The 17,770-nt window shown below is 25.8% G+C and overlaps 1 protein-coding gene across 1 annotated transcript in view; it reads right to left on the reverse strand.

The window, feature by feature from the left end:
* The window catches only part of LOC112602475 (superoxide dismutase [Cu-Zn]-like), a 76,754-nt gene extending 66,764 nt beyond the window's left edge, over positions 1–9,990 (reverse strand). The window contains exon 1 of the mRNA XM_025350568.1: positions 9,859–9,990. The gene's annotated coding sequence lies outside the window, so the exon portion shown is untranslated. The remainder of the gene's footprint in view (positions 1–9,858) is intronic.
* Between the last annotated feature and the right edge of the window lie 7,780 nt (positions 9,991–17,770).

Here is a 17,770-nt window from a genome sequence, read left to right on the forward strand (position 1 = left end):
TTATAATGATAAATAGATGTAGAATTAAATTATACAGCAATATTTATTTTTATTTTTATATTTTGATAAAAATACTTTTAACTTTTTCGATTAAAATCGGTATACTACTTGGTTTCGTCGTTTCGAAATAAAAACTTTCTATGGTTACTTGTAATTTCGACACGATTGGGCATCACTATTCAAAGTTGTATTCTCGTGCAAGAGCTGGAATTCGAAACAATCGTACGACCGTTGTATATAATGATAAACTACTAATCACAGAAACAGTGCAGTCACATTATACTATATATATATATTTATATATATAGCAGTTTATGTACTTACACCACTTTGCCATCAAAATGATAGCCACGTCAAAATTACACATATAATATAATATTCAGTCTGCAGTCGATAGTGGTTCGGTGTGTATATATTATATTTGTAAATATATGGTAGAGACTGCAACAAATACCTAGTAAATACGTATAGTGAGAGGATGGGACAGTGTCATCATAAATCCCTCGGTGTAGGACCGCAATTAGTTACACGCGACTCGACCTTAATACGCGAAACATTATCCCTTCGTATCGCCAAATTCCAAATGCTTGATGTCAAAATATAATGTGACATACACTTTAGTATTTAATATAATATATAATATATTGTGTATAATATATTTTATACACAGTACCTATCCAAAACAATCTAATATATTTTTCAGTTTTATCGTATAATTCGTATACATTACATACATAAAGATAATTAAAACTATGCACAGATTAAGGATTGATAAAAGAGTGGTATTACCCTTCGCATCCAACAAAAATATGAGAAATACACCCTTCCTAATCAGCTTTAGTTTAAAGAATTTATTTTTAGTTATGTACCGGTAAACAACATGCTTGTAAATCTCCGCTCCACGCTCATAGGGCTATAGATTAAAAAAAGAAGTCTTGTCATTAATAAAATGATAAAAACACAAACAAAAATCAATTCATAAATCTGCTAGTGTATGGATTCCAATTAAAATTAATTATTTTATAATAAGGCATTTTTACGGCGAGTACGATGGAAAAATAAATAATTCTTCCAACTTAAGGTGTTAACGTTATACTATGAAATTAAATGCACAGTAGCCTTAAAACCTAAAGCTTAAAATAATAAGTATTATTCAACGCGTTAACAGATTTAGAGGTTATCGAAATGAGAAATCCGTCATTTTTACATATGTCCTTCAGCTGATCAAACTTAATCCAAACTCTCACAGATATAATATAAACGCAGATTTTTTCATATGATACGAATTTATTACACCGGGACTATAATATCGCAGTATGAAAATATCCACTGTCAAACTATACCTAAAATAAACATTTTCAGAAGATTCGCGTTCGAATTAATTCCACTAAATATTATTTTTATAGCCTTATTCAAATTAAATTTAAAGCACTATGTCCATTAAATAAACCGTTATAAAAAATAGCCAACAGCTTGAAGCAGATTTATCATTGGTGTCAAACAATAATAACTGTTTAATCAATCAAAACAAACATATTTCTTATTATTTTTTATTTTTATAAACTAAACTATTAAAATTAAAATTAATAAAAATATTATTAATAGTATTCAAGTTCTCGTTTTACTTTTATTGTTAAAGTTTTAAATGCAAAAACTTAATTAATAAATATGCAGAGTATTTATCTTTAATTATAATTTTCTTGTCTATCAAAAATAAAAATAAATAATTATCATAATACACAAGTGGGAAAATTAAAATAAAACCAAGTTATTTTCCGCCAAAGCACCCGGAAATAAGAAAATATATTTACACACCGCGTACCTAGTAATATTTAATAATATCTACACACCGCAGACGTTGTAAAAGAAAAATTTAATTTAACTCGTTTCATCCTTTCCATCATAATATTATCATCGCGCCCGCAGTAAGTCGTTTTTCCTCCTCGTATACACCTAACCTGCTGTAAATACGCATATACAGGGTGGATCTCGTCATTTTTAGCGTTTAATCTTATTTAATGGAACGGAGAAACATATTATATCATACATACCATGTTATTTTTTTCACAGGTGCACACTCATCGGCGGCTCAAAGTGATAAACGGATAGTGAAACAAGGCTCGGGGCAACGCACACATACATACGCAAATACATTATAGGTTGGTAAGATGGAGAGGGTTCACGTGAAACAAGAAGGTCGAGGAGAATACCTTCATGGGGCCTAACCGCTACAGCGAGGTTACCGAGTATCACCGGTCCTACCACTACCGCATCACACGCTTCACGACGGCCCACGTCTGAATTAATGAAAACTCCAATTATAAACACCTACCCTGCACTATGCACACCCTCTCATAAGATACATACGAGCGCATAATTACCACCAAACGCTTCCTAAGTCCCGATAACGAAAGTCGTATAAGCTATTCACGGGCACGTCGTGGTTCTACTGGATTTTGCCACAACAGCTACATGGGTGCATCCCGTTTTCAATCAAAGGGTGATGTCCAATGGTGTGGGGGTGATATTGACTCAACATGTACAATACGGGGTGTGGGCTATCGCGTTTTTTGGCTTTCCTATAAGACTGTAAGATTGACACTTGGTCAGCGACCTATTATACGTATTATTATCTATTTTTGCGTACATAATATAAATAATAATGTGTGTGTGGTCCCTAAACTTTAGGGATTAAAGCCTGCCTACTAATGTACAATGAATAATGTGCAGTGTTTGCCACGGTTTCCGATTAAAACATATCTGTTTGCACTTGACTTGGTTTGAATCGACTCTATTCGGTAGCTACCGTCGCAATAGGTATTTGAATAAATATTATATTTAACATAACAATAATGCATTTTTCGTCAAATATTTGTTACAAAAAAATAAAAAACAAAAATTAAATCGATTGGACAAAATCGGGATACTGACTTCACAAAATTGTTGATTCTACCTCTACCTGTAATAATATTATACATGAACCATTCTACCCAATCGCGAAAAATAAGAATGGATGATGTGGGTTTCTTGTCTACGACTTTAAAAATATATTGAACAATGTACATATTACACGATCATTCTCGTTATTATAAGTAACAATCGACCCTTTTGAATTTACAATGCACGTGTAACATAAAGTATCATACGCATAGTATGTTTTATTTAAACTTACATCGAGTAAAAGAACTTTTTTTTTGATTTGATATATAAAGTAGTGAGGAAAAACGTCCATTAAGCATTCAACGTGTTTCCTAAATCTTAAATCACCTGTACATACATATATACACTATGTATTATACAGTTATTATATTAGTTTATCTATTATATAAAAAAAAAACCAATTTAAACCGATTATTCATATAGCAAAAGCAATAAAAATGGATTTTGACGGAAACCCTGCGAACAATGCCCGGGAACAAAAGAAAACTATAATGAAAATTGCTTGTAATGTAAATAACGATTTTCACCAAAAAAACTTCCTCTTTTATGTTTTTAGTTTTAAGCATTATACATTTTAAATTATTATACAATATATATTATTCATATTTCTTATAATTTGATACATTGAAATTATCTTATATGGATGACTATAATTTGAGGTCATATTAGATCGATAACTGCATCCACTTTGTTTCCCACAACATAAATATAGTATTTATTTTATATTATATTATAGTAAATCTAACATAAAACTATAACCTACAATATATCACCTTGGAGCAAAACTAAATTATTATACAATATCTACTCATGTTTAAAAAAAAAAAATCTCACTAGTTCTATATTACGTACAATAACAAAAGCTAAATAATTCAATTTTAATTTTAATATCCGATTACGGCTTGTAATATAACAAACGAAACTACAACATACATTATAATCGGTTCGATACCTAACAGATTATAGTAATTACAGTCTTCGGAACTTTCTTATTTTCGATTTACCGTTCCTAATCAAATTTCCAACAACTAGGTATACAAAATGTCTCGATCAATCGAGAACGATAGTCTAAATAAATTATTCATGATTTATAGTCAATTACATCAACACACGGATAGTCAATAAGAAGGTAATAATTTTTTCAAGCTGTTTAAAAAGTAAATTGATTAAAAAACCTTTACTTACAAAATATTTTTTTATATTTTGATATTTATTAAAATAAAAGTTTGTTTAAAATTACGTCTTAATGTTGAATTTGTTTTATGGTCAATTTATAATTACCTGTTATTATTTAGGACGATAAACACGTGAATAATATAAAAATATACGGGAGATTTAATTAGGTAATACTTAATTATCCAATGACGGCATTAACGTCAATACGCTGTCGTTATATAATACAAATTGCGATCTTAATTTAAAAATATATATAACAAAACTTATATCGACCTTTTGTTTTCATTGTAAGGACGACCGGATCGTCACGAAATTAGAACAAAATCAATGGTTTAAACTTTTCAAGGTACACGATTATTTATTTTAATTGCCACGAGCAATTGTTTTCATTTACCTTGTAAGTCTTTCACTAAATATAACCGCGAAAATTTACCAATACATTTTTATTGCAACCTTATAAATATTATATGGTTTTAATGTTAAAATAATTAAAATTTCTATTACCACTTTTACTGCAGTATATAACCATAAATATTATAACGAAATTTCCTATAGTTTAGACTATGGTACATAGTACCATTGTGTATTTAAATTAGTTGCAAATTAATTAATCTCATAAATACTATAGTATATTGACATTCATTCTTGTAACAAATGTATTATATTTGTTTTTTATCAGAACTTTACAGTGTGTACTTCATTAATATAGTGATAATATAGATATTCTATAAATAATAATATTTATATATAAATTTAGATATATGTACTACATTATAAATTGTTTTAATTTGATAAAATATATTCATATAAATTTGAATTATTTTTTAGACATTCTTATAGAATTATATTTATATGATTTTTTATAATATAATTAAGCAAAATAAAAAAAACAAATTAAATATTAATTTAAAAATAATAATACCTAGGTATTACGCAATTATAAAAATAAATATTAGATTTTTAATGGACTTTTTTGCATGACTTTTTTCACAGAACTTTTATTCGCAGGACTTTTAGGTAGAATACCGAGTGCTATGGTGACTTTAAATTTTGGTAATTAATATTAATTCGTCAACATTTATAATTTATAAGAATGGTCTAAGTATACCAGAGTGTTATTAAAGTTAGTGTTCGAATGTACCAAGAAAACTTAGTATAATATGCATGAAATATGTATGCTCGAGTCAGTAAAATTAATATTTTGGTTTTGAATGTACTTTTTAGACAAGTTTTGAGATTTTTCCTAGCGTATCGGTGTAGATAAATAAACAAAATATATAGCAGTACGATGATAGTGGTAAGCGAATGGGGTGGACACTGATTTGTATAGATAGCTTGTTAATGGAAGTCGGTGGTGTGTACATTATATGGTCATTGGTCGTCGTGTCCCCAAGATCCGTAAGGACGCGAGCTGGATAATAACATTATATATTATACTACATGACTACCGCAGGCTATTATACGTATATCGGTATGTACCAAAACACGTTAAAACCCACCCCGTATTGTTAGTCTGTTGTTACATACGTTGCTTTAAACATCATTACTCGGGAATAATAGTTACAGGTTTATTAAACACATTTGCAGAACACATAACCCACACACGACAACAGCACACGTTCGACTTGTTATATAATAGCGTGACTGCGTGAGCACATACCTGTTATTGGCAGGATTTCCAATTGGTCCTACTCGATATCGGGGATTCGGGGAATTTGTTTTTACTCAAACACACACACACTAAATCGTATTGTTATTGTAGCTTCCGTTGACCTGATTATTTCCCGATCGTCAAATCACATTTCCCGAACTATATTCACGGCCTACGGGTAGAATATAATAATAATAAATAGGTGGATACCTATCAAAACGTTATAATAGTTTAAAAATGGTAGAGAGCAAACAAAATATAAATTAAATATAACGACAATGATTTACAGGCCAGAACGAATAACGTTTTATAATGACCTCGCAGTAAAAATCTGTATATAACCTAGAACACTCGTATAACTATGTGTGAAAAACAAAAAAGTATTGTTTACACCACAACATCGGTTAACATGACTAAAACTGATAACCCATCATACCGTATCTAAATACCAAGGAGATTGATGGTAAAACGTACATTTCATATTTTAATAGCGTTACAACCAACCATTAGCATATTATTGTGGGTGATAAGATGAAAACTCAACATTTAACGAAGTAAAAAAACTTCGTCAGAAGGACATAATTAACGGTTTTTTAGTTTTTAATTATTAAATTATTGCTTTTCACACGAAATATTTATTAAATATTACTATGTTTACTGGTCCCTGTATTATGTCGTTACTAACTATTTCTATTGTATTTATATACAAGTGATAAACTTAAATATGTTTTATAAACTCTTATATTTTTTATTAACTTAGGATAACTTTTTTAAGTATAAAGTATTGTATTTATATATAAAGACTACTAACTATTCCGTCAAATTTAAATCTCATTTAAAACTTATTGTCGAGACAATTGTGACAATTAAAATAATTACACAGAGAACGTCTGTTTTGCGATTATTTTATTCATCAAATCATTTATTGTCCTCGCATTGTATAATAGTTATCGAAATATCAAATGTAGTATAATTATTATAAGACAACAGAAAGAGTTACAGCTAGGAGAGCGTATGTCACGAAATATAATACCTGTTTGTACTTAGTTATTATACGTATACAATCATTATAGCCATTTCTGTTCCGGTAGGTATAATAATGGTGTTCCTATCACTGCGGGAAATGATATTGAAACATTGATTTTCGGTGAATAATTACGTATGCAGACCAAGTATTGCATCCAAATCCTGGTATGACAATTGACACGTACGAAGACTGATGATTTCGAATAGGCAGTGTTTATGAAACCGGTGACTGTAAATTATGAGAATAACAAGAAAGGGTCGACCGAAACCTTATAGTACACGAATGTTTATATAATGGATACAAAATTGAAACCTAAATGCGTAAGTTACAATGCATACTTAGTGGTTCCACATTTAAAATGAGGGTCATTAAGCTTATTTTATTTAGGATATTTATTAAAAAACTATAACATATTGTGTTCGATAGCCTGTAGATATAGAGTTTAACAAAGAAAACTGAATATTTTGCTTTACTGCACCTATCAGGTAGAGAGTTTTTTATTATCTTTCGAAAGTTTATTCGAGTAAAAAAACAATAAAAATTTGTTAAAGTACTTGATTGTATTTTCTATTTACCACAAACCTAAATATTTTGTTTTACATTCCAAATGATTTTACATAAATAAATAAGCAACTTGCTTTAAATAAACTACGATAAATTTTTATTTTCACAAGAGTAAATCTCAATGTTTTTAAACATATTAGGATATTCGGTTTGTTTAATATCGTTTAAAGATTTATGATAAAATACATATCTTATATTGCAATTTTAAAAATACCTATATTTATAAAACAAAAACTTTAACCAGTAAGGTTTTACAAAAACCGTTTTTAAGTCTATTAAGATTCTAAGTTTAATATTGTACTTAATAGTATTATTATAGTTTATCAAACAAAATTATTTTAATTTCACAATATTTGTGTATGCTAAATTTTTATTCAATGTTTAATATATTAATATTTTTTTTAAGTATTAAAAATATTACAATGATATAAGTGTAATATTTTAAAATCAAATTTATAAGACAATAAATGATTTTGATAAATTTAGGTACCATAATAAACATACCTAAAGTAAGTATAAATCACAGAAAAACTAATTCATTAATACCTAGAAAATAAAAATTGACTTAAATTTTTAATCGTTAGAAATTTGTATCATTTGCGGATTAAAATTAGTAAATGTATTAAGTATAGTCTGGATAATTTGTGGAAAAATAACTAATTTGTCTAGACAAAAACTAATAAAAATAAAATAAACTGCTTTAAAAAAAAATTATATATTTCCGTGTTTCTACTTCCTACTATCTATATATAAATGAAAACAACTGAAATACCAAAATGAGATTTTAATTTATATAATAACACCTTTCTACATTATAATTTTGCCTCCTTTAGATGAGGAATATACCCATACAATAACATTCTGTTTACATGAGAGGCGGTTAAAATAAAGTAGCGAAGGACAGTAGTAACCGTTACTATCACTCTGTAGAAATTACTATACAGAACTAACGACATTGGAAGAATTCAATAATAACTATCAACTTAAAGATTTTTGAATTACTGGCTGACGCAAAGGATGCAAAAAGTAAGAAGAAACTACAGCATTATATTTCCTAAATATAATGACATTATGAATAGAACATGAATAAGATATCGAAATCTACCAATCTCAAATGAAAAAAATCGGATAAATCACTCTGCTGAATATTAAATTATGTATGTACCTCTCCATTAAATGGGTTACTGTAATAGATAATATGTTAAATTTGAATTTAATGATAAATCATAGCATAAGAAAAACGATTTTGAGCGGAGATAGCGTGCCTTTATGTTTAAGAATATTTTATAATTTGTTTATATTACTATTTGTCATAAAGTACGTTGTGGTAATTTTTATAATAAATTATTATAATATTAAGTGTATCAAATATTATTATTATTATTATTAATTTAAAAGTTAGTATCACATAAAGTAAAACGCCGTATAATTAAAATCATGTTATATATATAACTTAAAATACGTATACATTTTTAAAATGCCGTTTTTTTATAGAAAATAAAAATATTCAAAAATTTTCATGTCTCTACGATTAATTTATTTTTTAATCATAACAACATAACTATTTTTGGTTTAAATATTCAATTTCATTTAAATTTAAATTTCTAATAACCATAAAAAAAGAAATTATACAAAACATGAAGCATTTTTTATCGTTTTCACAATGTTGTACCTTTTAATTATTTAAATTAGTCTAAATTTTCGTGTTGTTGAACATTTTTTACTTAAACACATAAAAAATATTAGGCTTATGTATTTTCTTTATATGTATTTTAAATTTTCAAATGTTTATAAGTACAACCTATGAAAGATTCTGTTTTAAATTTCCAAGCGCTTAACCGGACCTAACATTTTTAGTAACATGTGAATAGTTTACAAATTTTAATAATTTTGATGAATTTTATTAGAGTTTTTAATTACTCTAATGTTTAATTACTATAAGAAAAATATATTAATTTTGAATTAAATTCTTAAGTTTTTGTTTTTACTTAAAATAATGTTAATATTTGTTAATTTAAAAAACATTTTTATAGATAAAACAAAAAGAGCTTAAGTTTAAGGTTTAAGTATGTTTACTGCAAAGGTGATGTCAGACCAAAAAAAAAGAAAAAAAGAATAAAATCACATCGTTGTAAAATCAATGCATTTATAGCTTACTACCGCTGACAAAATAATATATTTAAATATTGAATAAAATATTCGATTGATTGCAAATTGAAAACAAATAATTTTAATAAACAGGTACTTAGGTATTTTTTCTGTGAATTAATGAGCTTCTACTTATATTTATAATATTCCTATAAAACTAAATATCTATTTGTAATAGATTATTAAGGAATTTAATTTGTCTTAATATATTTTAAGTATAATAAACAAATATTTTAAAATGTATATAGGTAGAATAAAAAAATATTGTATTTATATGATTATTAAGTTAGTTTAAAATTATTACAATTATTATTAAAGAAGAATTTTTCTAATGGAAAATGTATTTATTTACCTTTTTTGTTTGAAATTTCTGGAACTCTGGATACGAAGAAGTACGAGTATTTTTATAGAATGGACGGAGTGCACGAAAGTATATACGACCGCGTCAAAACGAATACTACTGTCTACTGGCCATGTGCTGTCGGTCAGAGTTCTAAAAACACCGCGTGCGCTTTTATCGATAGTGGCAACTATAGTAACCAACAATCGACCGATGTTTACATAATAGCTCAATGCATATCGGAATAACTAATTAACAGTATTTTTCTTAGTTTCTATAAATTAAATTTAATAATAATATTAAAAATGTTAATATTTAATTTAATAATTTCCTATAACAAATAAAATAAAAATATTACGATAATTATTTTCGAAACATTTAAAATATAGATAATTGATTTTGATTGTATGATTTAAAATAATGAAGTCTGGCGTAATCAGTGTTTTCATAAGAACGTTAAAAAAAATTGTTGTAGAGGTGAAAGGGCATTTATAATTAAACAATATAGTTTTCACTGAAAATCAATTTGATTTTACATACGTATAACCTAATTTTTGATATAAATTATACAATTAATAATTACAAAAAATATTTGTTGTCGGATACACTCGGATACTACATGTCAATTGTACTTATGGAAAGATGTCGTACTACAATATTATTATAATTTAACATCGGTCGATATAAAGCAAATAATATTTTTATGATTATTTTATAAACATCGCTTAAATTATTATAAAAATTGTAGTATAGAAAAACAACAAAGATTTTTTTTTATTATTGATATTAAATTAAGGTTCTACATCACAAGTTATTATGTCTAAATTATTTAAGATATAAATAAATAAATAAAAATAGAAAAAATACAGTTTATGATGGTTTAAATATCGGGGTATTGAATTTACACAATAGAAATTATTTATAAAATTAATTATAATTAAGAATTTAAGAATTTTTGAGGCAATGTTTTTGTTGAGAGTTTCTTCCATGTTCTACGGTCAGAAAGATTGGTTTGTATTTTATAGTACTTCGTGTAATCTTGAATTATTTGTGAACGATAGGTCAATTTTACATTAATCACATATGGATTGAAGATTTTTTCTGATAAGAAAAGAGTGAATGAATCCGATTCTAGTTTTTATAAAGATTACTTTCAGTCGTCTGCTGAAGTGGAGAAAAAAGAGTTATTTTTTTGTATTTTTCTTAATTGTTTTAAATTTAATAGTAAAAGAAATCAAGTCCCAATAATTTTGCCAAAACGTGTATATTTTATATTTTATATCAATAGTTGATAAGTTAGTGATTGTTAGATAGGATATTATTCTGATTGTAAGGTATGCTGCTTAATCAGTCATCTCAACAATGTATTAATTTTTAATTTTTAGAATATAAGAAGAACATACAATTTAAAACATTGCCAACATTGCCATATGCCACACTGGAACTTTATATTTACCATATCAAAATTAAATTAAATAAATATTTTATTTATGTTATTAAATGGTTACATTTTTAAATACATAAAAAATATGTATTTTAATCCAATTTTTTTTTTTGTCTTTATGTTAAGTAATTTAATAACACCAAAATATTTTTTAAACATAGATACTCATACCAATTGACTATAATGAATTCACAATAATATTAATTAATTAGATTATATTATTATTTTATTACAACTGCACTTATAATTGAATGTCAACAATCGACATTTTTAATAATAACTTATAAGTAGGTAAGTAGGTATATAGATGCATTTAGTTTAAAATAAATTTAAAATAATCTTTTTATTTACAAAAAAACTTAATTTAATCATTCTTAATTTAAGTTCTATAATTTTAAACGATAACATTCAGTAATTGTATAATATATATGCATGCATTATATGCATAATAATAATTTTTATTACAATTATTGAATTATGTATACAAAGGAAAAAAAAATAATCAAAGTTTAAAACTGTTTAAACAACCTCCCTAAAGAACAGTACTAAGTTACTAAAGTATATATCAAGTGCGAACGCAGGAAAAAATTTCGGAGGAGGGGGGGTTGAAAAAATGTTCATTAATATAATACTATTCATATTGTATTTATGTAAGTCAGGTAATTCGTTTTTTATTTTTGATATTTTAGGAAATTTTTAAACAACCAAAGTCCTCCTTGCGTTCGCACCTGATATATGTTATTAAAAATGAATTTTTTTCAAACTTAAGAATTTCCTTTCAGAAAATATTACTATGTTGATTATGGTTTATGATATATCAATAACGTGTTATTTTAAAAAAAATATTCACGATTTAGAATTTGTACCTATTATATTACGTGGAAACCAAATGGTTAACCCTTAAGACGTTAACTAAATTAAATTATATGTTAATACCTTTAGATACTTCAGATATTTAGAATACCTTGAAGTTGTGAACTCTAAAATATAAAGTAGTATTATTAACTATTGCATTTATAATAAATATAATAAACAAGTTACAAATAAAGTTATAAATAAATACAGATATAGTTAATTGAATATGAAATACAATAATGAAATCCGTACATATGACTTACTATCCGTTCGCCATACCTAACCTAACTCAACCTAACCAACTCCGATATAGTTAGAACCAGCGGTTGCACATGAATACCTACATGTAATAAATATTAAATACAAATTACACACAAAAAACTGTTTATCCACTTTTTCATCATACATCGTCACACACCCATCTGATATCTAATATCATACAATAAGTACCTATCTGAAATGTATAGTACACTTGGTATAAAACAGGAGGTTAATCCAATTCTGCGCGAGTCATATAAATATATAAACTCTGTTCGCATCTTTATTCGTTTACTAAAGTATATCTAGAACACATGTTCTATGTGTAACATGGTAATATGTAATGTGTATACAGTGTTTTCCTAATTAAAATTGATAGAAAGATATTTAGAAAAAACCGGTACAAAGTATAATAAACTTTAAATGAGGAAATAATTACATCAGGACTACTGTGACGAGATATCCACACCTGTTACGGCAGTAGTTCCAACAGACACGATCTTTAGCCACTAGGCATACTAACCTTTATAATGACACCATCGTAGGACGTCCAAACTAATGATTTGCAACACGTTGTCTACCCCTTAATCACCCATTTAATTCAAATGTAGCGCATACAATATTATCAAAGTACCCAAATTATTTATGATTACCGACAGGCGTCAGATATATAAACTACAACTACCCTGCTTCTCCATAATACGAGTTTGATTACTAATAAAATATATTTTGTATTAATAATAGCTGTCACTGTTTCTATGTTAAATAATATCATTACTACATACATAAATAGTTTAAAAAAAAATTAAAATTCGTAAATCACTATTCATTTTTATGATTTTTATCACATGATACAACTATGATATGATTCAAAATGTAGTTTCTCAATTTATGGATATTTCATTTTTAACAATTGCGATACTTTACTATGTTAACAATAAAGTTTATTGAAAATTAAATATCTCATCAAATTTAATATTTTATTTACTTATATATAAATTGGTATTAAAAAAAAACTTACAAATTGTCCTAGCTTATAAATTTTTAGTGAGCATAGATAGAAGTTTTTATTCAAAGAACAAAACTTTTATAAATATTTATATAAAATCGCATATTCCATATTGATCATATTTTTCTACTCCAATATAAATCCTTATATCTTTTATGTCATCTCATAAATATAATTATATTTATATTTTTAAATTAAACAGTTAATCAAATACGGTAAAAATTGAGTATTTGAATATAAATATTAATTTTTAATTTATATAATACTAAAATGTTATTGTTGATAGAATTTATATTATTTTGTTGTTTCATATTTATACCATCCAATGAGAAATTTGTATAAGTTTTAAAACAGAATTTCTGATTTTCACATTTAAATCTATATAAGTTTAAACCGACTATTGATTTTCAGAGAAGAAAATGGTAGGTATGTTATTTTCACTTAAATTTCAAACACCCAAGAGAACAATGTCGTCTCCCGTTATCCAACTAAATTCGTTTCAATTTGTTTTTGTTTTTTCTGGTCTTTCTTATATACTTTGAACATTCCGAACCTCGAGTACGTGCTATACTGTAATGTTGGTTTTCGAAAATATTCAATTCCCAGGACACCAACAAATATACGCCTAAGATGACTTTGAATTTAAAGGTCTGTATAACAATTTAATCCAACTTACAATATTTTTAGCCAAATTTCAAGTATAAATATTTTAGACATTATGATGATCCAATAAATTTTAAATTTTTATAAATTATCATTTTATTATAAAAGATTTATAAAATGGAGTTGATTTTTATTTGTTATACTATTTCATATTTACCTGAAATGTAACACTTAATATTAAAATAGTTTTTAAAAATATTGTACAAATATTGATAAAAATATACAATATATTAAATTATGATGATAACTCATCAAAAATAAATTTTTAATGAAATTACTAGTATGTAATAAAATCATCATAATAAATCAAATTATAGCTAATTAAATTAATTAATGTGTATGCTACTATATTATAGGTATATATTATATACAACTTTAATGTATATCACGTTATCAATAATTACACTAAAATTTCTAACACTTAAGTTTAATCATAATGAAAATGTTTAGATCTATTAAACAATAGTATTATACATAAATAATATGAAATTTTGCTGAATGCAAGCTATCATCGGGAGTTTTTGTAACTCCCAAAATCAGTGAATCTGCATCGAATATAAATATAAAAAAAATGTATTTGGATGTTATCTGTTTTTACAGATATTGAAGGGTAAGAAAACTTAACCCGGAAATTCACTCTTATGGAGATAAATCGTTCGTATAAATTATAGAAGGCCATTATACAACAAAATAGGGAGACAGAGAGAGAGAGAGAGAAACTAAACTTAATGCCAATCCAACGAAACCCGCGTGTATTTCATTATTTTCTTAGCCCTGGGGTATTTCGCTGACCCATTTTTTATACTTCTTCTCTCTTTAGTATAATTCATGATTTATTTATAAGTCGACCGTCTACCGCAATCCTTATTGTAGGTACACCAAACTAACATTTTCCAATAGAACAAGCCGTCATTTCTGATTATATATAAGAGGGTTTTGGCTAACGCAAACTTTAAACTTGAGATTTGACTAAAAATTTAAGTTCAAAAAATAGTTTATTTGGAGAATTATTTTTTATAACATGCGTAATAGTAAAAATAAATAAGAAGGTGAGAAAGTACCTATTTTAAAATTTAAAATTATTTATTTTACCTTGTTAGAGATATTATAATCAAAACTTGAACCTATTCATTAAAGTTTTAATATCTTTATAAAAATTATAAAAATTTAATAAATATGGCAACACAATTATATTAGGTTATTACCTATAGTTATTACATTATTCACATTCAATAAGTAATTTACTTTAAGATAGCTTAACAGCTATTTACTTAGTTTTTTACAAAGTAAAAGAATAACAGAAAGTTATTTTTACACTTCATTAACGTATTGTTCAAAACAACTATCATCACTGATTTAAAATGACTTCATTTTTTAAGTTTAAATACTACTGAGAAATTAGAATAATAACTTCTGTATAGTCGTTAATTATAACTTTTAGTTTTTACTATCTTAAAAAATGTTTACTAAAACACTATTGAATCACTATATAAAACTAAAATAGCTCCCCATAGATCCGCTCTGAATCCGAAACAAATATTTATTAAACTTGGTAAATTAACGGAGGACCCCAGGGACGTGTGGTTCTCTTTGTAAGTACGCCTCGTAAAGTGTATAGACCAAGCTAGTATTCAAATAAAATTACTGTTCGTATATATTTATTTTACTAATTTATTTTAAGTCATAAACAACGAATTAAATATTAATTAAACAATTAAGTGAAAAAAATATTTTTTATAAATTTTGTAAAGTTACATAACAATATTGTATAAAAAATAATCGCATATAAATAAAAAATTATTATAAATGATTTTATAAAAATCCAAACTTATTTATTTTAAAACATTCAGTAAGTAAACAATACAATTAAGATTCTATATAATAAATAAATAATTTTTTTTTAAAAAATTGAATTTAATTGCTATTCAAAAATATACCTAAGTCTTAATACCTAAATGAAATACTATGTACAATTGTTATGGTTTTATTGATTATATTTGATTAAAAACGGTTTTATGCCTTAAATTTTATTTTCATAATATTTAAATTTTAATTAATAATCTTAATCAGTGAATTTTATTATACTTTATGGTTATCATCATTAACCTACAGTGCATCATATATAGAAACAAGTATAATTAAATATGCATAAAACAAACAATAGCTGAATAGCATAACAAGAAAAATACTTATACTCATCTATTTTAATATATAAATAGTATACAAATAAGTTTGTTTGGGAAGTTCTACTGTTATATACGATGACTTTTTTTTTTTTAGAAAAAATCTATGCACCTTAAAACGTTTATTTTTTTTTTAACAAGAAGAAAAGAAAAAACCACAAAACTCAACGTGTGCCAAGCTTGTTTTTTTCACTCCTATATAGACGAACTTGCCGGGTCATTTCATTGGAAAAACAAAAAACCCTTTATTCGACCCTAACACAGGAAACGTGTATACATTTTTTTCTACGTCGACACAATAACAGATTGCAATCGCGTTTATGCAAAATAGCCCTTCCTGGTTTAGCACGCATGTGTTTTCAATCAAATCGAAGTATAGACACAAAATCTTCCCGTCTCATTTCGTTTTTAACGACTTATCGTTTTTCATCGGAAACCAGTGCCTGAAATTTTCTAACGAAAAAATGGAAAATTTATTAATAACGGTAAAGTGTAATATCTGCAATCCTCACTGCGTTTGCAGTAATAGTATAATATATAATTAAAAAAAAAAAACTGAGCAATTAATATTATTCTGTTTTATAAGCTGTGAAAGCAAATATAATTAAACAGATATATCTTTATAGAAGTCAATTTAATCATAAAAATCGCTAAGTTTAAAAACTAATCTTCCATAAAAAAAATTTATTAAATCAAATAAATAAATCATAAAATTTATGAATTAAAAAATACATAATATAATATACAATTAATATAGTAATGAATTAATTATACAGTAGTTTTTTGTAGTAGTTTTTCGGGATTGGAATGGAGTTTTCATGTATATTATTAGCAATTATAATCTACAATTGAATAGTGAACGTAAAAAATAATATTTTTTCCCGAATTTCATGGCTTTAAAAAAGCCCATTTGGGAAATCGACAATATAAAATATAAATTCAACTATACGACATGGTTATCCTAACCTAACCTTGGTATTCTAAAAACAAATAAAAATAAATAATAACTATTTACGCTAACGTAGGAATTCGGACAGTAGTTGATCGATAGGTGGTATATATATTATATTATATCGTATAAAAGAAAGAAGGGCACTAAATTATGTAGGTGTATAACATCATCCACATAGTAAGTGTATTTACTCAAAGTGTATTATTTCAACAATCTAAAATATTTAAATAAACCTTGATAAGCTTAGATTGTATTATTTTAGTATTTGATCACGCTTTATAAGTTTTTAAATCAAGCCATACATGAAAGTTGGATAATGATATTTTTCCAGTTAAGCACTTATTGACTGTAAGCTAAAAAAAAATCATTCAAACAATTACACAAACAAATTTAAAAACTATTTAATTTTTATTTAATTATCGATTGAACTATAATAAATATTTAATACTTAACAATATTTTTGAACAAAAATAGTTAATTCTTCCGTTTAGCACTTAAATTTTAATAGAAGACAGAATGAAAAATTCAAATATATTATATTGTTGTTTTGGAATAAAAGT

This window comes from Melanaphis sacchari, unplaced genomic scaffold, assembly GCF_002803265.2.
Source record: "Melanaphis sacchari strain LSU unplaced genomic scaffold, SCAv2.0 Contig8_pilon_pilon, whole genome shotgun sequence".
NCBI lineage: Eukaryota > Metazoa > Arthropoda > Insecta > Hemiptera > Aphididae > Melanaphis > Melanaphis sacchari.